The 26,756-nt window shown below is 40.4% G+C and overlaps 1 protein-coding gene across 1 annotated transcript in view; it reads left to right on the top strand.

The window, feature by feature from the left end:
* Window positions 1–15,677: 15,677 nt before the first annotated feature.
* LOC124264883 (glycoprotein-N-acetylgalactosamine 3-beta-galactosyltransferase 1-B-like) overlaps window positions 15,678–26,756 on the top strand; it is a 43,834-nt gene continuing 32,755 nt past the window's right edge. Inside the window, exon 1 of the mRNA XM_046699657.1 lies at window positions 15,678–15,838. The gene's annotated coding sequence lies outside the window, so the exon portion shown is untranslated. The remainder of the gene's footprint in view (window positions 15,839–26,756) is intronic.

The following is a 26,756-nucleotide window of genomic DNA, read 5'->3' on the forward strand; positions in this document are numbered from 1 at the left end:
TTTAAATCAAAGCCAAATCATTCCTGATTGTGAAAATCACATTCCATTCGGTCGCCAGAACTGCACCACATTTTCACCATTTGGGGGTCTGGCTTCTAAGAGCGAACTAATGTGATCGGGTGGTCGTTCTCACTTACTTGTTTGATGCATGCCATCGTATCCCACTTGTGAAGATCGATGCTCATAGTGTCATGACCATGCTATGTGTAACTCTTTTGTGTATATCATTACATATTACTAAAACCGAGGTATGCATATTTTTATGAACGTTACAGTAGAAGCAAGATGTTTATATGAATATTGTCTAGGAATGTTTTGTTGTGAGTTGTCCACAAAACTAGGCACTTAATGTTTTGTATTTAAAGCAGTGCGTTTCTTTCGTAATATATCTTTATCAAATATTCCTCTGTTCCTCTGTGATAAGGTTGCAAATAAGTTAAGACTAAATCGTTTCCGTGGACTTTCTTCAACATATCTGTGCATGTAAACGTCAATGTACAGGAAGGAGTAGCTGCAAGAGGTTGAACCTGTTGTGTATTTCGGCATGTGGATGTGGACTTGAAACATGTTCCCGTGATCTTGACAATGTTGACATTGACTAACATGTCAACTGGGAATACACTATGACTATTAAGAACAATAAATACGAATTGATATGAAGGTAATGTTGCTTGTGTTATGATGACATGACTGCGTGTATATTTGGTGGTAAGATACCAAAACGCCTTTCTGATGAGTGTGTCATATCTTTTACAATGTATCAATGATTGCCGCAGTAAAATAAAGAAAGAAAACCAAAGTCGTAATATTTCACATTGTAAACAGAACAAATGGAACACCATAATGTCAATTGTAAACCTTCCATTAGGATGTCATATTATTATCCATCAGCTTTAAGGGTTTTTACGGCATGTCAGTGCAATACTGACACTTATCAACATATCTCCTTCTGACATCAGCTGAATTGTTGTTTCTGCTAGAATGTCAATAAACGCAAATTTGTATGATAGTTCAACAGTATCTTCGACATATTTAGTATTATTGATACTTTGTAAAGCATGGAGCTGAAATTATCTTATGTTTTGCTGATCTAAATACAAAGTACCAACCTTTATTTCCTTGTAATGGTTTTTCATGAATACAATGCCAATCAAAGGTTTATATGATCTTCAAATGATATAGCTGAATCAGAAACACATAATTTTGGAAAAACTACCTTTAATTTGTAAAGTTCAACTCACATTTTCTCATCAAATGCCCTTTCTATTAAAACTGACCTTTGACCTTACCAAAATATTTTTGCGATGAGCATATATGTAATATTATTGTCCACAATTTTAAATCATGGTCTGATCATTCAAAAACTATTTTTGTTATGAAAATCGTTCAAACCAAACCAGAGTTATTAAATTAAACCATCCAGTTATCGGTTAAAATATTGCCATAACTGACATGACATGTTGCACCTTAAAAGGGCCTCTGTACGGTAGTCACGCACGGTAGCTGATGACAACCGGCTTTAAATCAAAGCCAAATCGTTCCTGATTGTGAAAAATCACATTCCATTCGGTCGCCAGAACTGTACCACATTTTCACCATTTGGGGGGTCTGGCTTCTAGACCAGAATGGATAGTTTAAACTTAGGTGGGAGGAGTGTAATGTATTGATTTGTTTGAACTTTGGAGTGAGGATATTCATGTTATTCACGTGCATGGGCTTGCCGCATGGCTGGGTTAGAGATTACTTTAGGGTAGAGTATAAATATAAGCGAGTGCTATGTGACGTCACTCGGCGGCCATCTTCCAACCTAGTGATGTACCTCTAATGTTTCTCTTGGGGCAATTAAAGTGTGTGAAACAAGAAGATGTTGTATGGTGATATGTGAAGGTGATACACTACAAACCTGCACATGTTGGTAGATACACTTCCTGCCTTCACAAATGTATAGTTTTATTGAAAATGTATATTTTACGGTGGAATGGGAAGTAAACCATGGCTACATACCGAGAGTCCCGTAGTAAAGATACCGTCTTGTCATTAGGTGTTTCCCTTGAATCTATGTAAGAAGGTTACTTACTTCTCTTAGCCTGGGCAGGAAATGACAGTGTTTTGACTTCATTTCTTTCCTTAATTAAAATAATCGAAAATATCGAAATATTCTCTAGCGCGACGTTAAACCCAATTTCACCTCACCTCACCTTAATTAAAATATTGGGGCTCTAAATACGGTTTGCAGTTTCGATTTTCTGTTGGTTTAAATCGATGTTATGCTTTCTTTTGCTTGTTAGTTTATATTGACAGCAAAACATGACACTGATAAACATGATAGGAAATACATAACTCTCCGTACAAATTTGTGGCATATATATATGTGAAATATATACACATTAAGAGGATAAAATACCTAGTACCAATTTAGTACCAAATATATGGTGCATAGGTGACAGTGCGCATCGTCTATCTTTACTTATAGTTAAACAGCATGCATATGTCCATCTGTAAGTGATAACATACCAATAATTCTAATACATACTTATTCTAATAACTTATCAAAATATAACACATATCACTAACGTCATGACAATTCTGAAATACATGTTATGATATCTGTGGATATAATACATATGTTTTTTTATACATAAGAAATATTCTTTTTTCACATTGTTTTGGTTATGTCTGGATTTCTCAGACGGTCGGTGATAAAGTTTATTTTATAAATGAATTCAAATTAGTTGCAATCAATATGTTTGTGTTTTTTCCAGTCAGGGACGTGTGTATTAAATAACACCTCACAATATTGTATATATAGAGAATAAAAAAGTCTTTTAGTTCCTGAAAAATATTTATCGACAGTGATTAAATTTAGATGTGGATTGCTAAGATTAAAGTATAACGACGGTAGATGACAAAATAAAATGGGGCGCGGTGGGCGAGCTGGCTAATGTGCCAGGCAAGTGGTCCAGCGAACTTGAGGTGTCGGGATCGAGCCCACCTGTGACCGGGTGTAAAAACCTGGGAGTCAACATTGTGTGCAGACTCTTTCAGTGTTGTCACAACCCCTACTGTACAATACACAACCCTGTGCACTTAAAAGTACCAACGAATCCGTTGGCATATGACCAGATGGTAGCCACATAAATACGTGCAAACACCCAGTTGCAGGTACAACAACGTGCAGTAAAAACTTGGACAAAGTTCTGTGACTATGTGCCCCAGTCCACCCAGCTGTGAATGGGTACGTCGTGCGGATGAGAAAGCCGCAATTACTTGTATGCTCCCCGGGGAGTGGAGATTGATAATACGACATCTTATGATCGAGGGGAAATAACACCAGCGCCTTGAGCATGTACTAGTTGCGTGGATATGTGTGCTATATAAATATCTTATAGTAAAAATAATCAATGTAACGTGACGCAACTGTCCATTGTGCAATTTAGGAGTAGAAGATGGGTAAGAGTTCCTCCCGTTCCCCCATCCCAAATAATGTATAAATATTCTAGAATTATAAACGAAACTTAACACATCAATTACTAGAGAACTCACGAAATGATTAAAAGTCCCAAATTTAAGTTAGGGCTAGGTTTAGGGTTAGGTTTAGAGTTGGGGGAACGGAAGGAACACTTTCCAGAAGATGAGTGTGTATTTTGTGTATTTTAACATATTGTATATATTAATTAGAATTCATGTAAATAAATGCTTGAAATTTCCTTGCACAGCTTTAGTCGTCTTAATTTATCATATTACGCAGCCTGCCTTAACTATCACTCACAGCACAGGGGTTCGAATCACTGTTTGGACAATAATTTTTAAAAATAAAAAATCTAATTTTTTGCAACCGTATATTGATTTTATGTGTTATGAGTAACTTATGTTTCAAATTTGAACGAAATCGGTGAAGAAATGGATTGCAATGGATTGAAATTGCAAGACATTAACGGTTTGCAAGCGTTCGACTGTTCGAACACTGCCAGTCTCGCTCGTCGCTGTAAAAGATAGTTACGGTCTTTTGAAATTTATGCCGATGGAAAGGGGGAAAAGAATGCGGACCAAAAGAAAGCTTTATTGCTACATACGGCTGGGTTATCAGTGCAGGATATTGTTTTCACGCTTACAGAAAATGTTTTCACGCTTACAAAAAATGCACTCAATGGGTACTTCCGACCACGGGTGAATGTCCCGTATGAACCATGTGCCAGAATAACGAGACAGTTTTTCAGTTTATCACCCGTCTTTTACAACAAGCAGACAGCTGTGAATTTGGTGATATTGCACAGGTTGAAGAACGGATTCGTGACCATTGAGAAATGTCCTTCACATACATTGAGAATGAAGTTGTTAGAGAAAGGAGGTGACTTGACTTTGGATAATTAAGTAACACTTTCAAGAGCCAAAGAAGAATCAATATGTCAAGCTAAAGCTATTGAAACACGTTTGGAAGTAAATGCAATAAGGCATGCTAAACGGGAAGGGTTTTAAGAAGTTTGGACATAGAATAAATGTGATTTGACCTGTTATAGGTGTGGTAACGAGGGACATATTTCCAAAGATGACAGTTGTCCGGCAAGAAAGAAAACATGCAATAAGTGCAAAATAGTTGGACATTTTGGAAGAATGTGTCGTACAAAGATGTCAGCGGAGCATGGGAAGAAACCACGGGATGGCAGGAGAGGAACCGGTCAAGGGAAAGTCAGATAGGTGACTGACTGACTGAGTTTAGTTTTACGCCGCTTTTAGCAATATTCCAGCAATATCACGGCGGGGGACACCAGAAATGGGCTTAACACATTGTGCCCATGTGGGGAATCGAACCCTGGTCTTCGGCGTGACGAGCCAACGCTTTAACCACTAGGCTACCCCACCGCCCCAGATAGGTGACTGATGGTTGTGATGATGATAAATGTGCAAATGATGAGGGTACTGACTATGCATTTGTGGTTAGTTGGAAAAGTGCTAATGAATTACATAATGGAAAGATTGAAACACATATTGAAGGAATTTCAGTGACAGTTTTGAGTGACAGTGGGTCAACATGTAATGTGATTTGATTTCAAGATTGGAACAATTTGAAGAAGGCTGGAATTAAGTGTACTTCACAGAGGGTTACTCGTGACATTTTTCCTTATGGTAGGACTGAACCTTTTCCAGTGCTTGGGACATTTAACACTGACGTCACTACAGGGAAAGTAACTGTTAAAAGATGTGGAATTTGTAGTGGTGAAATATGATGGACCTCCACTTCTTGGTCGTATCCTTTCTCAGAAACTGGGAGTACTAGTGCTTGGACAAAATGTGAATGTTCTCCAATCTCCAGTTAACAGTACTAATTGTTGATGAGGTCACACCTGTTAGTCAGCCATTGAGAAGAATTCCTTATCATCTACAAGATAAACTGGAGAGTAAACTTGAAGAATTAGAGACAAGGGAGCCAACAAACGCTAAAGAAGTAAGCAGTTCCTTGGACCTGTCAACTTTAACAAGAGTTCACCTGCATCACAGGAAACAGAACAATATATCAGATTTGTTGCAACAGAATTTTCACCTGTAGCGCTGACGACACGAGACATCGAACAAGCGTCTGACCATGATGAAGAATTGAGCAAGTTGAGAAGTTGTTTGCTGTTAGGAAAGTGGTACATGCTTGGAAATACCAAAATATTTACCTATGAGAAATGAGCCATCTGCATTTGGAAAGGTTGTACTGAGAGGTACCAGAATTGTGATTCCATTGAATCTCAGGGACAGAGTATTACAGCTGGCACACGAAGGGCACCCTGGGATAGTCAAGATGAAACAACGTTTAAGATCCAAGGTATGGTGGCCTGGAATTGATTCGGATGTGGAAAAGTACTGCAAATCGTGTCGTGGACGCCAGGTAGTTTCCTCAGTAAACTCCCCCACCCCCACCCCCCGCCTGTGTATAGGGCGCCATTACCATCATCGCCATGGCAACATCTTGCTGCAGATTTGTTGGGACCTCTACCATCTGGTAAACATGTGTTAGTTGCAGTTGACTACTACAGTCGATATTTTGAACTTGACGTCATCCGAAGTACAACGTCAGAAACTATCATAGACTGTTTATCACTCATGTTCTTGACTCATGGATTACCACTTAGTCTGCAGACTGATAATGGACGTCATAATGGACGTTTGTGAGTGAGAAAGTTAAGGACTATCTTGAGCATAATGGAATTAAACATAGTACCAGTACACCATATTGGCCTCAAGCCAAAGGAGAAATGGAACGTCAGAACAGAACAATTCTGAAGAAAATTCGGATTGCTCAAGTAGAAGGGAAGAACTGGAAGACGGAACTGAGTCCATTCCTTATGATGTACAAGAGTACACCACATGCAACAACAGGAAAGACTCCGAGTGAATTGTTGTTCTGGAGAACAATACGGACAAAATTACCCGGAATTGATGATTTGGGTGGTGATGATGTTGAAATGCGTGACCATGACTGTGACCGAAAAGGGAGAGGGAAGGCTTATACAGACAGTAGGAGAAATGCTAAGCAGTCAACAGTTGAACCTGGTGACAAAGTTCTGGTTAAGAAGCAATTACGAGAAGACAAGTTCTCGTCAAATTTTCACAATGTACCATGTACTGTTGCGAAAAAGTATGGAAACGTTGTGGAAGTCAGTTCTGATGATGGCCTGGTCTACAAGAGACATGTGACGCATGTGAAGCGGTATATCAGTAAGTCTGGAAATGATGGTGTACCTGATGTCACCACAGGCCACAGTGATGGATCTGTGCCTGTGAATGCTGAAAACATGAACTGTTCGACGTGAAAAAACTCTGCCAAAAAGTATAAAGATTTTGTGCTTGGGTATATGCGCTGTTAAATGTTTCTTTGAGAGAAAATGAACAGTACACATAAATATTCAGTTTTTGTGGGGCTGGGAAACAGGGTAGGTCCCTAAGTATTAACAAAACAATTGTTTTGTGTTGACATCCCTGTTAGTTAATTTATTTAACATAACTCATTTTGCAATAAGAGTTAATGAGGTCACTTTGACCTAGTTCCAGAATGGGTATTTCTCTTAAACAATTATTTTCATGATAAGTGTTTATCATGTTTATGTCTGTGTTTTACAGAAAACTTATAAGTTCTGTTTATAAAGAGAAACCTTTTTCATTCTGAAATGATTTTGTACATATGTATATCATTAAATATAATTTTGGGTTTAACATTCTAAAAGTTTAGTTTGGAAATGAAAAAAAAATAACTCAAGTCTAGTAATACTAAGTGAAAACAGTTATTTCTGTGTGTAAAAAAATAGCAGGATTTCCTGGTTTCCTTATTGTAAAATGATATGTAATTCTATAGGTTCTTCCATTTTATTATTGGAGTGAGTGAGTTTGGTTTTACGCCGCTTTTAGCAATATTCCAGCAATATCACGACGGGGGACACCAGAAATGGGCTTCACACATTGCACCCATGTGGGGAATCGAACCCGGGTCTTCGGCGTGACGAGCGGACGCTTTAACCACTAGGCTACCGCACCACCACTACCTACCCCACCACCCCTTTTATTATTGGAACTTAAAAAGGGATGTAGCGTTTGTGCTATTTGTGCGTTTGTAATATTTTGTGAAATCATCCGCATTCCACATTTCGCATTGGAGTTCACATTTTGAAATGATACATGCGCAGTGACCTGTATCCAGTTGTGAAATATAACTGACAGTAGAGTGTGAACTACGAAAGTGTCCGGTTGTGTCTCTGGGTTCACAGAAACTTAAATGGGTATTGAGCACTGATGGAATTCCGAGGAAATGCGACAGTAACTGATTACACCCTGCAAGTTCGAAGACATGACAATTTCATACTATGCGTTACGAGTATTTTTAGAGTAGTGACGTGTGTAGTGTGCTTGTAGAAAATGGGATTAATTCGATAGGTCGTGTGTCGCCATTTGTATTCATGAACCCCAGCAACCGTTTCATGTTGAACATTGTTTCAAGCAGTGTTTTTAGTTCTGAATGTTGCGAGCGAATCTGGTAATATACAAATGAAGATATGGTTGCTCAGGTGCTGGAATTAGATTACGTCTATCAGTCAGAAAATGATTCCCCTTCATCAAACCACTTGACAAATCGATTTCACAGTTGGACAGGCACTGACGTTTTATGGTCTCACAAGGATTATAATAAAGCATCACAGGGGTTTGTATTGCTGAACATAATACGTCCTGGCTCTAACAGTCGTTCATAGCCATCTACATATAACAAGGTAAAGGGATGTAACGCACACAAAGTTGACAAACAACCCTCTCTCGTTTCTGGGCGAATCCTGGGTGGGAAATCATGGAATACACAGCCGGAATTCTTACAGAATTTAAGCCAGATAAATGTCCTTTCGCTCAAATCTAAAATTATCAAAATTGGACTCACTATTTACCGAGTAACATTGCTTGGAACTCGGTAATAGACAACTTTTTCATTTGTACGCCAAACACCTGCCTCAGAAAACCATCGCCTCTCACCAATAAAGAGGTGAGGTGAAATTGGGTTTTAAGGTCGTGCTTGAGAATATTTCGCTCATATGACGACGTGCATGCGTGTGTATGTGTATGTACGGCTGCTTGTACTAGCCCAGACTTAAGCCGGTTTTATAGTGCTAGCCCACTGAGACACCATGCCGCAGTGAAGCATGAATACCCCACTCAGACACATTACACTGACTCCGAGCCGACCAGTCCTTGTTGTACCCATTAATGCCGAGCGCCAGGCAGGGACCAACAAGTACCATATTTTAACGTCTTTTGGTATGACGCGGTCTCACCAATAATGTATTTATAGTGTCTCGTAGGCCCATGTATGGCTGGGCGCACTTCCTTTAAAATGTTTTATCTGATTCTGTATTTTAATTTAAATGTTGTGATGGTGACACTTTAATAAACATTTTTACTACTACTACTACTACTACTACTACTACTACTACTACTACTACTACTACTACTACTTCTACTAGCTGTCAGCACACAAAAGGCAAGCCTTTGCAAATAAATAAACTGCGAGTATAAGGGGCGGGTAAAGGTACGTAGTCATGCACGACTGCACACGCCACATTTGTATCCAGATGAAAACTTGAGGCAAACATTTCACGTCCGCGAAAGAGTTCAGTGTGAGTCCAAATGTCTGAGTGTCACAATACAAACGGAAACCTGTCAAGTATAACCAGGAGATATATCAAGACTGTTGTGAATGTTCTTTTAGAAATACATGTATACTGTGTGTACCTGCGGATTTGTATGCCGTATGGCTTATGTTTCACTAACACCAGGTAATGTTATTCTGCAGTTAAAGTGAGTGAGTGTAGTTTTACGCCGCTTTTAGCAATATTCCAGCAATATCACGGACACCAGAAATGGGCTTCACTCATCGTAACCATGTGGGGAATCGAACCCGGGTCTTCGGTGTGACGAGCGAACGCTTTAACCGCTAAGCTACCCCACCGCCCCTTGTGCAGTTAAAAGTGAAACAGATGTGTAACATGCTGCAACATATGCTTGTGTTCCGTATGTATCTGAGTATTCTCCACCGCCTCCGTGGTGTAGTGGTTAGAGCGTCCGCCCTGAGAGCGGAAGGTCGCGGGTTGGATCCCCGACCGCGTCATACCAAAAGACGTTAAAATATGGTACTTGTTGGTCCCTGCCTGGCGCTCGGCATTAATGGGTACAACAAGGACTGGTCGGCTCGGAGTCAGTATAATGTGTCTGAGTGGGGTATTCATGCTTCACTGCGGCATGGTATCTCAGTGGGCTAGCACTATAAAACCAGCTTAAGTCTGGGCTAGTACAAGCAGCCGCACATACACATACACACGCATGCACGTCGTCATATGAGCGAAACATTCTCAAGCACGACGTTAAACCCAATTTCACCTCACCTCTCCTGAGTATTCTCCATTTACAAAACCTTGTTTGTTTTGTTTGTTTGACGTTTAACGCTGCGGTCAGCAATATCCCAGCTGTATGACGACAGTCTGTAAATTACTGATGAAAATAATAATAATAATAATTGATTTATAGAGCGCCTATTTCCAAAAGATATTGTTCAATGGCGCATATTAATTAATTAAACAAATGTTCCCATGGGCACCTGATAGTTAAACAATTATTAAATGTTGTTCAGATTAGAATCATGAATGGGTTTTATTATGGGATATTTATATTGCGCACATATCCACGCAACTAGTGCATGCTTAAGGTCACAGTACTTTGTCCAAATTCGTACCGAGGTATTGTGGCTTTCCTATGCTTAAGAGGTACACATTCACATAGGGACACATAGTCACAGTACCTTGTCCAAGTTTACTGCACGTTGCCGTACCCGCAACTAGGTGTTTGCACGTATTCATGTGGCCACCATCAGGTCATACACCAACGGATTCGTGGGTTCTTTTAAGTGCACAGGGATGTGTACTGTACACCAGGGGTTGTGACAACATGGAAAGAGTCTGCACACAAAGTTGACTCCAAGGTTTTTACACCTGTTCACAGGTGGGCTCCATCCCGACACCTCAACCTCGATGGATCACCGGCGCCTTAGCCAGCTCGCCCACCGCGCCCCATATGGTCCTCCATGCAAACGCACACATCCAATCTGAGAATCATGCATACATATGCACGAGCAATCTGCGAAACACGACAAGAACACGACAATGTAGTCGAAGGAGATGTCCCCATGAACGTTGTTCGTCATTTGGATATTTTCAGAAGAAAATATTCATTGAAGTCTATTTGAGGCAAACATATTTGTTTCACCAATATACACACATACGGACACATAGCGGGACACACAGCCAAATAGACAGACAAAATCAACACAAAACACGCAGGCGCGCACGCACACGCACGCACGCACGCACATCTGCTGGGGCGCTCGTAAAATATCTAGCTGATTGCTGGGTTTTGTTCTGTTTTTTTTATGACCTTTGGTTTTCCGTAGGGTTTTAACTAAACACGTTGTACCGTCGCTAGACACCATCGTTACCTTCCCGATACATGACGAGAATCGGGCTTGTTTACTACCACTTTGTTTGAGACGCTTCGAGGAAGCATTTTCAAGAAGACTCTTTCTCTTCTTGTAAGGTTCTTCATCGAAACAATTACATGCTGCTTCCAGTAGAGTGAGTGAGTGCGTGAGTGAGTTTAGGTTTACGCCTCTTTTAGCAACATTCCAGCAATAGCACGGCAGGGGACACCATCAATGGATTCACACATTGTACCCACGTGGGGAATCGAACCTGGGTCTTCGACGTGACGAGCGAACGCTTTAAACACTATGCTACCCCACCGCCCTCCAGTCCAGGCCCGCGTTTCTCAAAAGCCTCCTTAATTTAGGAGGTCGTAGCCCCTACGACCTTGTTAACGACCCTCTTCCGACCTCCTTTACGACCGTTTCACAAAGACGTCATATCCATGTCGTACGACGCGGTCCTAAATCCATGTCGTACATTGTATAAGAGGTACTTTGTTGCATAGCAACGCATAAAGCGAGACCGAACGGGCACCTGCTTATCTTGTTATTCCCAAAGTATTTCAAAATAGAAATACAGTTTGAATAACAAAGCAAATGTTATGTTTTTAATTCAATGTACAGGTTATGTTATCGTAAAAAAATATCAATAAATGAATTATTTTGGACTCTCACTAAATTCCATTGAAAATTACACGATAAAATGTATAAATCATTTCCATTAATATTATCAGTTTTACTTATAAGGTTTGAATTAAGTCGCTGTCCATTAACTTGTTCATATGAAACTGCAATTTCAGTCCCAATGTATTGAATATTGCACACTATAAGACCTAAAGTCAATGTTGCTGTTATGGCTACGCTTGATCTACTAACACTTGTGTAAAGGTTTAAAATATGGTGTGATACTCTAAATGTGTCAATTTCTTTTGTAACTTTTCTTCAAATAATCAAAAACTTTCAAAGAATAAAAACGTATACCCTATATCCACGTATGATATGATATTGAACAAGGCTAAATGTAGGTAGAATCTACTGAAATTGTTGTCATGAAAAAAAAAAATCTGAATGATACGAAAAATATACATCATAGTACTGAAAGTGTAATCAGAAGGATAGGACGATTGTGTTTACTTTTTTTTCATCCGACCTTCACCTCAAAGATATTGCCTAATATGTAGTACTACAACAATGTTGACGTGTGACATCACAACCGATGACCGATTTCTTACAAAATGGCGGCTTCGGTGACAAGGGTACACAGGATTTTGCGAGGACTCTTCCCTTGCTTCAGGGGTCGTTTGTACATAAATATGAAATGTAAGTAATCAGAGTGACTCTGACTATCTGTGTATTGTTATATGTTTTCTTTGTAAGTAAGAGAAGAAGCCAGAAATGCTGATACTTACCGTTGTCGATCTGCGTGATTTTGCGTCTGTTATGGCCTCACGCTGCACGGAAACTTTGACAATTTCTTATACTCTTTCAATACATCTTCTTAAAGGTATTGAGTCATTGCAAGCAATGAATAGCCGGCTGCTCCGCACCTCGTTGTATCGCGGCATTCATGGTATCGCGGCAAACTTTATTTCGGGTTTTCTGCGCGAGACACGCCTCCTAGATATACTTCCGAGCACAGCGTTTGTTTTCACACCCAATATCCAGTTGGTATTGGTAACAAAGACCAACTGTGATTTGATTTTAAAATGTATGGGGAATTCAGTGATGCATTTGTCGCAGCTGACTATGAAATATACATGATTTATTACCCACGCGGTCAACGAATGGGTAGTTGCATACTAATCTCGTATGTCACATGAGTGTCGTATCGCGTTGACCTGTGTCGTAACGACTTGACCTGAGATTATAACGATTTGATTGGATAACCGATGACCTCTCAATTGGGTCACATTCTGACGTAACTATTTTTTCATTCTTAACAAACACGTGAATTCATTCATTCTACAACTTCATTGTGGGAATGTAAACATTGCGAACGTTGCCGTGTCGCTGTTTAATTGTGAGTCGAACTGAGACATTATATCCGTTGAAAAACATAAACGCAATGTTTCCACCAGTGATGTTAGCCGAATGAAGCAACTGCAAACCAAGAAACGGGGTGCTACGGAGTAGTTTACTGTAGGAGGCTGTACGAGGCGATGACAACTGACATGCATCGTGACGTCGGTTACCAAGGCAGTGACGTCATTACAGTGTGACGTCATGCAAATATTGTACTACAGTACAAAACTCTTCCGCAATCTCTTTACGAAACCGGTTTCGGTTTGAAACCACAAAATAACAAAAATACGCTATTTTGTCAATTTAATGCATGTAAGAAGTGGGTAATAAATAAAATACCACACTCGGTCTCATTACATACGAATTATACGAAACGAGTGTCCTTCCTATTGTATCTGACCTCGCGCTCGGTCAGATACCATAGGAAGGACACTCGTTTCGTATAATCCGTATGTAATGAGACCTCTTGTAGTATTCTCTATGTAATAGGCGTCTCAATACCGGCCTTTGCGAGACGTGATTTTGTAAACACTATCCAATATGTCGGAAAGTGCACTTCGGCGTTCGTGTGAGTATATTTTCGAAAACATCCAAACCGATTCTAGGTTCATCGGCAGCGTTTCAGATTCTCATTAGTGATATCATGAAAAACTGATTTCAGTTATCAGTACTCCCAGTAATTATCCGATTTTCACATTTGAAATCATACTGTCTACACTGTACAGCAAATAATGCTGTGAATCGTGATTTCGTATTGTGTATAAAATGGCGACATTTACGATGAAGCCTATTTTGAAAGGTTATTTAAGCACTTTAGCTTTGTCTGAGATTTTAGTGGATGGTATCAAGAAACAGGGAATTTCCCGCAGAATACAAAACTGTGAAGTATATTTGTGTGCGTGATATATTTAGAATTTGTTGTCGGGGTTCTTTTTTCATTCTTCTTTGTTGTTGCATTTTAAAAGGTAACATGACGAATCAGCCATATTAAGTTCATGATTTTAAGATCGTATTTCAGTTTGGAATTGCTTTTGAAAAAAAACCCTACGCCTTTGCCCATACGTGGTCCAATAATTCCAAACCGTCACAGATGTGCCTCCATACTGTTGATGTTATACTGGACTTTTCTTTTGATTGACTTTTTCGTCATAAGTTTTACTGATCATAAAAAATCATACTTTGTTTTAGCGTAGAATTTTGCGCAGTAAATGAAGATATGTTTGTGTTTGCATGCATGGATGCTTTGGTTTGTGCATTCTTGCCTGCATGTGTGTGCGGGTTTTTGTGTGCGTTCATGTTTGTGTCGTACATGAGTGTTTGGGAGCGCGTACTGGGCCCCGCTCCTCAAGGCGATCGTAGCGCTACGACAGTCGTAAGTCTATGTTAAAGTATGGGAGTTACGATCACCTTAGCGCTACGATCGCTTTGAGGAACGGGGCCCTGGTCAGCCTGTACGTACGTATATGCGTGTATCTGTCTGAATGCAAGATGAGCTAAAGCCATAACGTTCACTACTTGTTTCCTGAACAGTCAAATGCTGGACCAACTATATTTGTGTGCGTGCGCGTACGTTCGTGCGTGCGTGCGTGCGCGCGCGCGCGGACAAGTTATTTAGACATACAGTGTGAGGTAGTTATCATTCGATAACATGAATTGTCCACAAACATCTGTTGAGCACAGCCATTATTTATTACATGATACTAGTTTATAACAAGATCTTGGCTTAAATGGTCAATTTTCAAGGTATACCTGCAAACTGGAATGACGGGTTCCGCGTGATACTTGTAAGGCGCCGTGGGGTAGTGGTTAAAACGTTCGCTCGTCACGCTGAAAACCGGGGTTCGATTCCCAACATGGATATAATGTGCGAAACCTATTTCTCGTGTCCCCCGCCGTGATGTTACTGGAATATTACTAAAACCATACTCACTCACTCACTCACTGATACCTGTAAGTATCAGATTTCCAGTTTGACACGCATCCATATACATGCTCTATTAGTTCACTACATATGAGTGAGAGAGTGGGTTTAGTTTTACGCCGCACTCAGCGATATTCCAGCTATATGGCGGCGGTCTGTACATAATCGAGCCTGGAACAGACAATCCAGTGATCAACATCATAAGCATCGGTCTAAGCCATTAGGAACCGATGATATGTGTCAACCAAGTCATCGAATCTGACCACCCCATCCCGTTAAGTGGACTTTTACGACAAGCATGGGTTACTGAAGACCAATTCTAACCCGAACCTTCACGAGTAGCAACAGACCCTTACTTCTAGATGCAAGCTGTGTGAATGACAGTTAATACCAATAAGGCAGGACATACTTAACCTTTTCGCTTGATATATATATTAATATATTTTTTGTAATTCTCCCCGGCCGAGACGTTTAAAATGTAAATAATGAGCAACGGCATTATTATCGATTGGTTATGTTCTGCCACCGGTACAGACACGGCGCAGGGTATTGTTTTCAACTGTTGCATTATTAATACATAGCAAGGTATTACACTGGCAAATGTTGGAATACCAGATGCAAGCTCACAATAACACAACCTCCGTGACACAAGTAAGATCCAGCTCGCCCCGTACAACAGGTTAAGACAGAGGCACTGTCATCTATCATAGCTGTCGTGATGACGGGTTACCGAGGAATCACACGACCACATACGTCACGGCGACCTGTATTATCTTTAGACCTGTATCTGGTCGGTCTAAACCTAATACATTCACATTATCTCCAGTCGACGTGGCCACATGGCCTTGGAAGCCCTCTACACAAGCGCACAATAACACGAGGGAATAACCCAGCTACTGCAGGTAAGTATTTCCGACTGTACCTTGTTCAATGTTGAAAGAACCTATGGGTGTGAACCTCTATCATGCTAATAGAATGTGCGTTTTAAAAACGAGCAGTTTAAACAGACAGGGGAGTGTTTGGCGTGAGACGTTACATTTCATCCGATCTCCTGAATGAATTGGGCCAGTGTTTCAAGGAATGGAATTTTTCGCTTCCTTGTCACAAGGATGTGTAAGGTATATGTGTGTTTGGAGTTGATGTCGTGTGATGCGTGTTGTTTAAGACCATGCCGTTAGAAACTCGTCTTAGATGTTAGTGTGTCAATATACACTGTGGGAAAGAGACAGCGTGATCGGGGGGCGCAGGTTGACACGCACCTTGTGTTGTTCAAGCATTGCAACGTGTTGATGCCTGTGTGACGGATCGTTGTCAGAGAAGCGCATTGCAGCTACAAATAGCCAGCTAAATACTGTCAGCTGACACGTAAACAGGACTTAGTTTTCGTGAAATACAATAACACTTTCTATGAGCATTTCGCTTTCAAACCGATACACATACCATCACCATTGAACAATTTACTTTACTGTGCTCGAATCATTTCTCTTCATATATACTTCCTTTTAAAAGTTTACACTCACTAGTGTAAATATAGCCACTTACTTCAGGCAACTGTGGTAAACTACATTTTGCAAAATATTCCATACTGTTTAAAGGTATTGTTTACACATGAATTTATGTATTGTAAAACAAATTTGTAACGTTGAAAAGATTATTGTCACGAGTTCCATAAATGATAAAACTCAGTGAAAATTGGCGAATTCTTAACGAAACTTTACACAAAAAGGCAGCTGTTCCCTTGTACGATATTTGCACATGCTTTTCAGCAATTTGATGCACGATCCTCGTGCAATTCGTCTGCATAGAGTTTGCAGTTGGTTGCCCCAAGTTATTTGAGAAATCAATCTTCGATGTAACTACATATATATACATAACACATAGCGAGTGCTTTAAGTGAGTCTAAACCTTTCATGGGAAGCACATTCCAGGACACAAAATTGTCTCTGATCACTGTCTAGCTCTACATAGCTTTGTCTCTGCTCACTGTCTATCTCTACGTAGCCTTGTCTCTGATCACTGTCTAGCTCTACATACCCTTGTCTTTGATCACTATCTAGCTCTACATAGCCTTGTCTTTCATCACTGTCTGCCTCTACATAGCCTTGTCTTTCATCACTGTCTAGCTCTACATAGCCTTGTCTCTCATCACTGTCTGCCTCTACATAGCCTTGTCCCTGACCACTGTCTATCTCTACATAGCCTTGTCTCTGATCACTGTCTACCTCTACATAGCTTTGTCTCTGACCACTGTCTATCTCTACATAGCCTTGTATCTGATCACTGTTTAGCTCTACATAGCCTTGTCTTTCATCACTGTCTAGCTCTACATAGCCTTGTCTTTCATCACTGTCTATCTCTACATAGCCTTGTCTTTCATCACTGTCTAGCTCTACATAGCCTTGTCTTTTCATCACTGTCTATCTCTACATAGCCTTGTCTTTCATCACTGTCTATCTCTACATAGCCTTGTCTCTGATCACTGTCTATCTCTACATAGCCTTGTCTCTAATCACTGTCTATCTGTCTGTAGCATTGTCTCTCATCACTGTCTATCTGTCTATAGCATTGTCTCTCATCTCTGTCTATCTGTCTGTAGCATTGTCTCTCATCACTGTCTGCCCCTATATGGCATTGTCTCTCATCTCTGTCTGTCTGTCTAAAGCATTGTCTCTCATCACTGTCTATCTGTCTGAAGCATTGTCTCTCATCACTGTCTGCCTCTACATGACATTGTCTCTCATCACTGTCTATCTGTCTGAAGCATTGTCTCTCATCACTGTCTATCTGTCTGTAGCATTGTCTCTCATATCTGGGGCGGTGGGGTAGCCTAGTGGTTAAAGCGTTGGCTCGTCACGCCGAAGACCCGGGTTCGAATCCCCACATGGGTACAATTTGTGAAGGCCATTTCTGGTGTCCCCCGCCGTGATGTTGCTGGAATATTGCTTAAAGCGGCGTAAAACCAAATTCAGTCAGTCAGTCAGTCTCTCATCTCTGTCTATCTGTCTGTAGCATTGTCTCTCATCACTTGCTATCTGTCTGTAGCATTGTCTCTTATCACTGTCTTCCTCTACATGGCATTGTCTCGAGAGATCATCACTGTCTATCTGTCTAAAGCATTGCCTCTCATCACTGTCTGCCCCTACATGGCATTGTCTCTCATCACTGTCTATCTGTCTGTAGCATTGTCTCTCATCACTGTCTATCTGTCTATAGCATTGTCTCACATCACTGTCTATCTGTCTGTAGCATTCTCTCTCATCACTGTCTATCTGTCTATAGCATTGTCTCTCATCTCTGTCTATTTGTCTGTACCATGGTCTCTTATCACTGTCTATCTGTCTATAGCATTCTCTCTCATCACTGTCTATCTGTCTGTAGCATTGTGTCTCATCACTGTCTATCTGTCTATAGCATTGTCTCTCATCACTGTCTATATGTCTGTAGCATTGTCTCTCATCGCTGTCTATCTGTCTATAGCATTGTCTCTCATCTCTGTCTATCTGTCTGTAGCATTGTCTCTCATCACTGTCTATCTGTCTATAGCATTGTCTCTCATCTCTGTCTATCTGTCTATAGCATTCTCTCTCATCACTGGCTATCTGTCTGTAGCATTGTTCTCTCATCACTGGCTATCCGTCTATAGCATTCTCTCTCATCACTGTCTATCTGTCTATAGCATTGTCTTTCATCTCTGTCTATCCGTCTACATAGCCTGTCTTCATCACTGTCTATCTGTCCATATCATCTCTTCATCATCGTCTTTCATCACTGTCTATCTGTCTGTAGCATTGTCTTTCATCACTGTCTTCTCTACATGGCATTGTCTCGAGAGATCATCACTGTCTATCTGTCTAAAGCATTGCCTCTCATCACTGTCTATCTCTACATGGCATTGTCTAGAGAGACTAGCACTGTCTCTATATGAAGCATTGTCTCTCATCACTGTCTGCCTCTACATGGCATTGTCTTTCATCACTGTCTATCTGTCTGTAGCATTGTCTCATCATCACTATCTGTCTACATAGCATTGTTCTCTCATCTCTGTCTATCTGTCTGTAGCATTGTCTTTATCACTGTCTATCTGTCTGTAGCATTGTCTCTCATCACTGTCTATCTCTCTGTAGCATTGTCTTTCATCACTGTCTATCTGTCTATAGCATCCTCTTTCATCACTGTCTATCTCTCTGTAGCATTGTCTTTCATCACTGTCTCTGTCTATAGCATTGTCTTTCATCACTGTCTATCTGTCTGTAGCATTGTCTCTCATCACTGTCTATCTCTACATAGCATTGTCTCTCATCTCTGTCTATCTGTCTGTAGCATTGTCTCTTCATCACTGTCTATCTGTCTATAGCATTGTCTTTCATCACTGTCTATCTCTCTGTAGCATTGTCTCTCATCACTGTCTATCTGTCTATACATAGCATTGTCTCTCATCACTGTCTATCTGTCTATAGCATTGTCTCTCATCTCTGTCTATCTGTCTGTAGCATTGTCTCTCATCACTGTCTATCTGTCTATAGCATTGTCTCTCATCTCTGTCTATCTGTCTATAGCATTCTCTCTCATCACTGTCTATCTGTCTGTAGCATTGTCTCTCATCACTGTCTATCTGTCTATAGCATTGTCTTTCATCACTGTCGATCTGTCTATAGCATTGTCTCTTCATCTCTGTCTATCCGTCTGTAGCATTGTCTCTCATCACTGTCTATCTGTCTATAGCATTGTCTCTCATCACTGTCTATCTGTCTGTAGCATTGTGTCTCATCACTGTCTATCTGTCTATAGCATTGTCTCTCATCACTGTCTATATGTCTGTAGCATTGTCTCTCATCGCTGTCTATCTGTCTATAGCATTGTCTCTCATCTCTGTCTATCTGTCTGTAGCATTGTCTCTCATCACTGTCTATCTGTCTATAGCATTGTCTCTCATCTCTGTCTATCTGTCTATAGCATTCTCTCTCATCACTGGCTATCTGTCTGTAGCATTGTCTCTCATCACTGGCTATCCGTCTATAGCATTCTCTCTCATCACTGTCTATCTGTCTATAGCATTGTCTCGTATCTCTGTCTATCCGTCTGTAGCATTGTCTCTCATCACTGTCTATCTGTCTATAGCATTGTCTCTCATCACTGTCTATCTGTCTGTAGCATTGTCTCTGATCACTGTCTTCCTCTACATGGCATTGTCTCGAGAGATCATCACTGTCTATCTGTCTAAAGCATTGCCTCTCATCACTGTCTATCTCTACATGGCATTGTCTAGAGAGATTAGCACTGTCTATCTATATGAAGCATTGTCTCTGATCACTGTCTGCCCCTACATGGCATTGTCTCTCATCACTGTCTATCTGTCTGTAGCATTGTCTCTCATCACTGTCTATCTGTCTATAGCATTGTCTCTCATCTCTGTCTATCTGTCTGTAGCATTGTCTCTTATCACTGTCTATCTGTCTGTAGCATTCTCTCTCATCACTGTCTATCTGTCTGTAGCATTGTCTCTCATCACTGTCTATCTGTCTATAGCATCCTCTTTCATCACTGGCTATCTGTCTGTAGCATTGTCCCTTATCACTGTCTATCTGTCTATAGCATTGTCTCACATCACTGTCTATCTGTCTGTAGCATTGTCTCTCATCACTGTCTATCTGTCTATAGCATTGTCTCTCATCTCTGTCTATCTGTCTGTAGCATTGTCTCTTATCACTGTCTATCTGTCTATAGCATTCTCTCTCATCACTGTCTATCTGTCTGTAGCATTGTCTCTCATCACTGTCTATCTGTCTATAGCATTGTCTCTCATCACTGTCTATCTGTCTATAGCATTGTCTCTCATCTCTGTCTATCTGTCTGTAGCATTGTCTCTCATCACTGTCTATCTGTCTATAGCATTGTCTCTCATCTCTGTCTATCTGTCTATAGCATTCTCTCTCATCACTGGCTATCTGTCTGTAGCATTGTCTCTCATCGCTGTCTATCTGTCTATAGCATTCTCTCTCATCACTGTCGATCTGTCTATAGCATTGTCTCTCATCTCTGTCTATCCGTCTGTAGCATTGTCTCTCATCACTGTCTATCTGTCTATAGCATTGTCTCTCATCACTGTCTATCTGTCTGTAGCATTGTCTCTGATCACTGTCTGCCCCTATATTGCATTGTCTCTTATCACTGTCTGCCCCTATATGGCATTGTCTCTGATCACTGTCTGCCCCTATATGGCATTATCTTTCATCACTGTCTGCCTCTACATGACATTGTCTCTCATCACTGTCTATCGGTCTGTAGCATTGCCTCTTGTCACTATCTGTCTCACTGTAGCATTGTCTCTGATCACTGTCTGCCTCTACGTGACATTGTCTCTCATTTCTGTCTATCTGTCTGTAGCATTGTCTCTCATCACTGTCTACCTCACTGTAGCATTGTCTCTGATCACTGTCTGCCTCTACGTGACATTGTCTCTCATTTCTGTCTATCGGTCTGTAGCATTGTCTTTCATCTCTGTGTGTCTGTATCATTGTCTCTCATCACTGTCTACCTCACTGTAGCATTGTCTCTGATCACTGTCTCCCTCTACGTGACATTGTCTCTCATTTCTGTCTATCGGTCTGTAGCATTGTCTTTCATCTCTGTGTGTCTGTATCATTGTCTCTCATCACTGTCTACCTCACTGTAGCATTGTCTCTCATCACTGTCTCCCTCTACGTGACATTGTCTCTCATTTCTGTCTATCGGTATGTAGCATTGTCTTTCATCTCTGTGTGCCTGTAGCATTGTCTCTCATCACTGTCTATCTCACTGAAGCATTGCCTCTGATCACTGTCTCCCTCTACGTGACATTGTCTCTCATTTCTGTCTATCGGTCTGTAGCATTGTCTTTCATCTCTGTGTGTCTGTAGCATTGTCTCTCATCACTGTCTATCTGACTGAAGCATTGCCTCTGATCTTTATCGATCTATCCATTGCATTGTCTCTGATCGTTATCTATGTCATCATACCTTTGTTGCTTCTGCTATACTCACAACAAAGTTTTCCACGTCATTCTTGATCACAGTGTTCATTGCATTTTTAATAAATGCTGTTAAACCTTTTTTGAATTGCTTGTTAAATGTCATATTGTTCACCCTCGTTCAGTTACCTCTGATTGTTTTCAGATTTCATAAGTATATTTAACCAACCTCATGTAAGAATGTCTGATTGGTTCACGTGACCTTTAACAAATTACCATGTATGCCCAGTAAAATATATGACTGAATTTCAGCTTGTTTTAATGTTATATTTACACAAGATTTAAAGATTCGGTAAGATAAATTCGTTGTAGCATTATGATTCGGGGGTATAAGAGGTTTTACATGTATGAGTCCCTCGTTACGTCTATCCCAAAACCTAACACGGGACGCATGAAACTCCGTATTTACCCCTCATCATAATGATACGAGTTATAATGTATTCACGCATTTAAGATGCAGTCATTATTTGTGCAAGCAACTCGGGTTTGATCAAATGATGTTACGGTATGTCGTCCGTAACATCAAATAGTGACCATGAACGTGAACTTAAACATGGCCTAGGCTGAGATGTGTATTTCCCACAATACTGTTGAGTTCCGGTTGTCATGTTTTGTCGTGTTGTTATCTGACTCCGTCTGGACACATTCCATGTTACGAGTATCCAGGCAGTCAATGTCAGCGGTGAGGACCTTATCGCCGATTTTGCACATGTGTTCAGCTCCTCCTCGCTGTAACATCCGTCTGGGACCAGGCTGTTGACAAATGACATATCTCAGCCCCATGCATACAATACGATTTGTCGCACGGTGACATGGTAAGAGGTGAGGTGAAGTGAGGTTTAACGTTGAACTTGAGAATATTTCGCTCATATGACGACGTGCATGCGTATGTATGTGTGGCTGCCTGTACTAGCCCAGACTTCAGCTGGTTTTATAGAGCTAGCTCACTGAGATACCATGCCGCAGTGAAGCATGAATTATACTGACCCCGAGCCGACCAGTCCTTGTTGTACCCATTAATACCGAGCGCCAGGCAGGGAACAAGAAGTACCATATTTTAACGTCTTTTGGTATGACGCGACCGGGGATCGAACCCGCGACCTTCCGCTCTCCGGGCGGACGCTCTAACCACTACACAGTTGACAGATGACGTTTATGCAGCATTTCATAATGCACATCTTCTTCTGAATCGTCCTTGTGCAACGGGCAACGGGCAACAAGAATGAGCTTTACGTACTAGTTTTCGGCTCATGATCAGAGACATCGCCGCGACAGTATCAACCCTCGCCGACGGCAACAATTATCCATGACTGAATAGTCATAACAACGACTGCCTGTCTGCTTTCTACCCTCAGGCACTGACCGACTGTTGGGCAATATGACGTTTATGGGATGCGTCTCATTATATTATATTATTCAATACCTAAATGCTATTGATATCAGTAAGATCAACATCCATGTACTCTGCATTCTACAGGCTCCTGACATCGAAACAGCTTCCTGTTATGTAACTGAACCTTAGATGATAACGATGCATAGCCTAAATATAACTGAATTGTTCCCGTTTCGAATCATCCATGTTGTGTTGCCATCAGGTTATCATAGCTTCCTTGTGTGGGTCTATGAATATGACGAGAATTAGAGTCTGCCCGTTGTGCGTGTGCATGTTTAGAGCAGAGAACACTACCCCCTATTCCTCGCCCAAAACTTCATTTCATATTCAAATATCAAGCTGGACTTGAAAGAGCTGAGTTTCTAGCTCAGTCGAATTGCTGACGATTTTAAAAATACCCAAAACGACTTAAGTTATCTATCTACCAAAATCAAATTGTCTACTACTTTGGAGACTGATATCGATTTCAGTTGATTGCTGGAAATGTATTAAGTAAAATTTCAGATTTACGTCAAAACTCAGACTTACGATGTTTTTCATGAAATTGGGGCCAGGTGAGCCCTGTAATTGCGATTGAGGCGCTGGATACTTCAGACTGAAGCTGTCCAAAGCTGGTTGGTTGGTATGTTGTTTAACGCCGCACTCAGCAATATTCCAGCTATATGATGGCGGTTTGTAAATAATCCCAGTGATCAACATCATGAGCATCGATTGGGATACGATGACATGTGTCAACCACGTCAGCGAGCCTGACCAACCGATCCCGTCAGTTGCCTCTTACGACAAGCATGGGTTACTTAACACCAATCCTACCCGGATCTACAGTGTCAGCAAAACTTTTCTCTTGTCCTAACAATGGACAGTATGTGGCTGACAACATACCAAACACAACTCCAGCTCTATGTTTGCGTAATGGCTGTTAAGATGGAATGCGTATGCACAGACTCATTACCAATGACCTATAAACTTGAAATCGACAACAGGTTAACCACCATCCGTGTTGCAGGGGCTGTATCTTTAGAACCTAGGTAAGATTAGGAACATGTGTAGGACGATAGGGAATTGCAATTCTGTCCCCTGCACCGACCATGACTCTATCATTGACTTTATCATTGAGCCACTAGATTTTTAAAAAGAGCAAAATGATACATTCTGCAAGATTCTAGTAAGGGACGTAACTGGTTTGAGGCTGAATCTTGAGTAGCTCACTCTAAACCTCGATAATAATTGCATGCATTCCAGGGGACTTATGCGCCACTCACACGAGTCTGTCTCACAGTCCCTGAACCATATTATTTTCCCTACTGTCTCGCCCTCTCTGCAATGCTAAAGCCCTAAATGAAGCAAGTCTAGGTTTTCTCAGGCTCAGGTTCTGAATCTCTGGTCTCCCTTGAGGCTACTTTTCAATATAAATGGCTTTGTTTGTTAGTCTAAAACATGTTCGCTGACTGTAACAAATATCGACGAATCGATTATCTCTCACGCGATTCGATGTGTCGATCTTACTTACTACGCGATATTCTGTTTTCTATGGCATCAAAATGTTAATTGAGGACGTTGATATTCCATGAAACAGTCCAACGCGTTTCATAGATCAGATCGTTGGCCTCGAAGCGATCTGTTTCCTGTCTGGCAGAATAAAGTCGTATTTTCTGTGAGTGCAGACGAAGCCATGTTTAGCGTAAATAGGTATTACCTCACAACAAAACGTAATTTCAATGGCTGCTTTCTCCTTTTCGCGAAACACTGGAACAGACTCAATACACACACAACACGATCGACGCGGTTTTGAGCGGCCGATCTGTCCTCGAATTCAATTAATCACTCAGACGAATTCGATAGATATTCAGAGACAATGCCATAGTGAGATAGATAATAATCAATTTATAGACAATGCTATGGTGAGATAGATAATGATAAGAGACAATATTATGATGAGACAGATACTAATCAGAGACAATGCCATGGTGAGATAGATAATAATCAATTTATAGACAATGCTATGGTGAGATAGATAACGATGAGAGACAATATTATGATGAGACAGATACTAATCAGAGACAATGCCATGGTGAGATAGATAATAATCAATTTATAGACAATGCCATGGTGAGATAGATAATGATGAGAGACAATATTATGATGAGACAGATACTAATCAGAGACAATGCCATGGTGAGATAGATAATAATCAATTTATAGACAATGCTATGGTGAGATAGATAATGATGAGAGACAATACTAATTATGGTGAGATAGATAATAATCAATTTATAGACAATGCTTATGATGAGACAGATACTAAATCAGAGACAATGCCATGGTGAGATAGATAATAATCAATTTATAGACAATGCTATGGTGAGATAGATAACGATGAGAGACAATATTATGATGAGACAGATACTAATCAGAGACAATGCCATGGTGAGATAGATAATAATCAATTTATAGACAATGCTATGGTGAGATAGATAATGATGAGAGACAATTAATTATTTATGATGAGACAGATACTAATCAGAGACAATGCCATGGTGAGATAGATAATAATCAATTTATAGACAATGCTATGGTGAGATAGATAACGATGAGAGACAATATTATGATGAGACAGATACTAATCAGAGACAATGCCATGGTGAGATAGATAATAATCAATTTATAGACAATGCTATGGTGAGATAGATAACGATGAGAGACAATATTATGATGAGACAGATACTAATCAGAGACAATGCCATGGTGAGATAGATAATAATCAATTTATAGACAATGCTATGGTGAGATAGATAATGATGAGAGACAATTAATTATTTAATTTAATTTATTTTATGATGAGACAGATACTAATCAGAGACAATGCCATGGTGAGATAGATAATAATCAATTTATAGACAATGCCATGGTGAGATAGATAATGATGAGAGACAATATTATGATGAGACAGATACTAATCAGAGACAATGCCATGGTGAGATAGATAATAATCAATTTATAGACAATGCTATGGTGAGATAGATAACGATGAGAGACAATATTATGATGAGACAGATACTAATCAGAGACAATGCCATGGTGAGATAGATAATAATCAATTTATAGACAATGCCATGGTGAGATAGATAATAATTACAGCCAATACTAATAACCATTTAAACACTTTCCGTAAAATCCCAAACGAGAAGGATCGATATCAGCTCAATCAATGGACATCTGTTATTAAATTGCTTTGCCCTTGTGGCACTACCGTTAATAGAAAGTCAGCAGTCGGTGTATGGGCTGGAGGTTCCACTACACTAAATCAGAATCACATGCTCCCTGAGTGAGAACCGTATGTAAACATCTGAAGAGATAGAGACATATGACAGCTGTGATTGGATGAAATAGTGTAAGATTTTAATTTTTTTAAAAGCACATC

This window comes from Haliotis rubra, unplaced genomic scaffold, assembly GCF_003918875.1.
Source record: "Haliotis rubra isolate DU_JTF1 unplaced genomic scaffold, ASM391887v1 Scf95, whole genome shotgun sequence".
NCBI lineage: Eukaryota > Metazoa > Mollusca > Gastropoda > Lepetellida > Haliotidae > Haliotis > Haliotis rubra.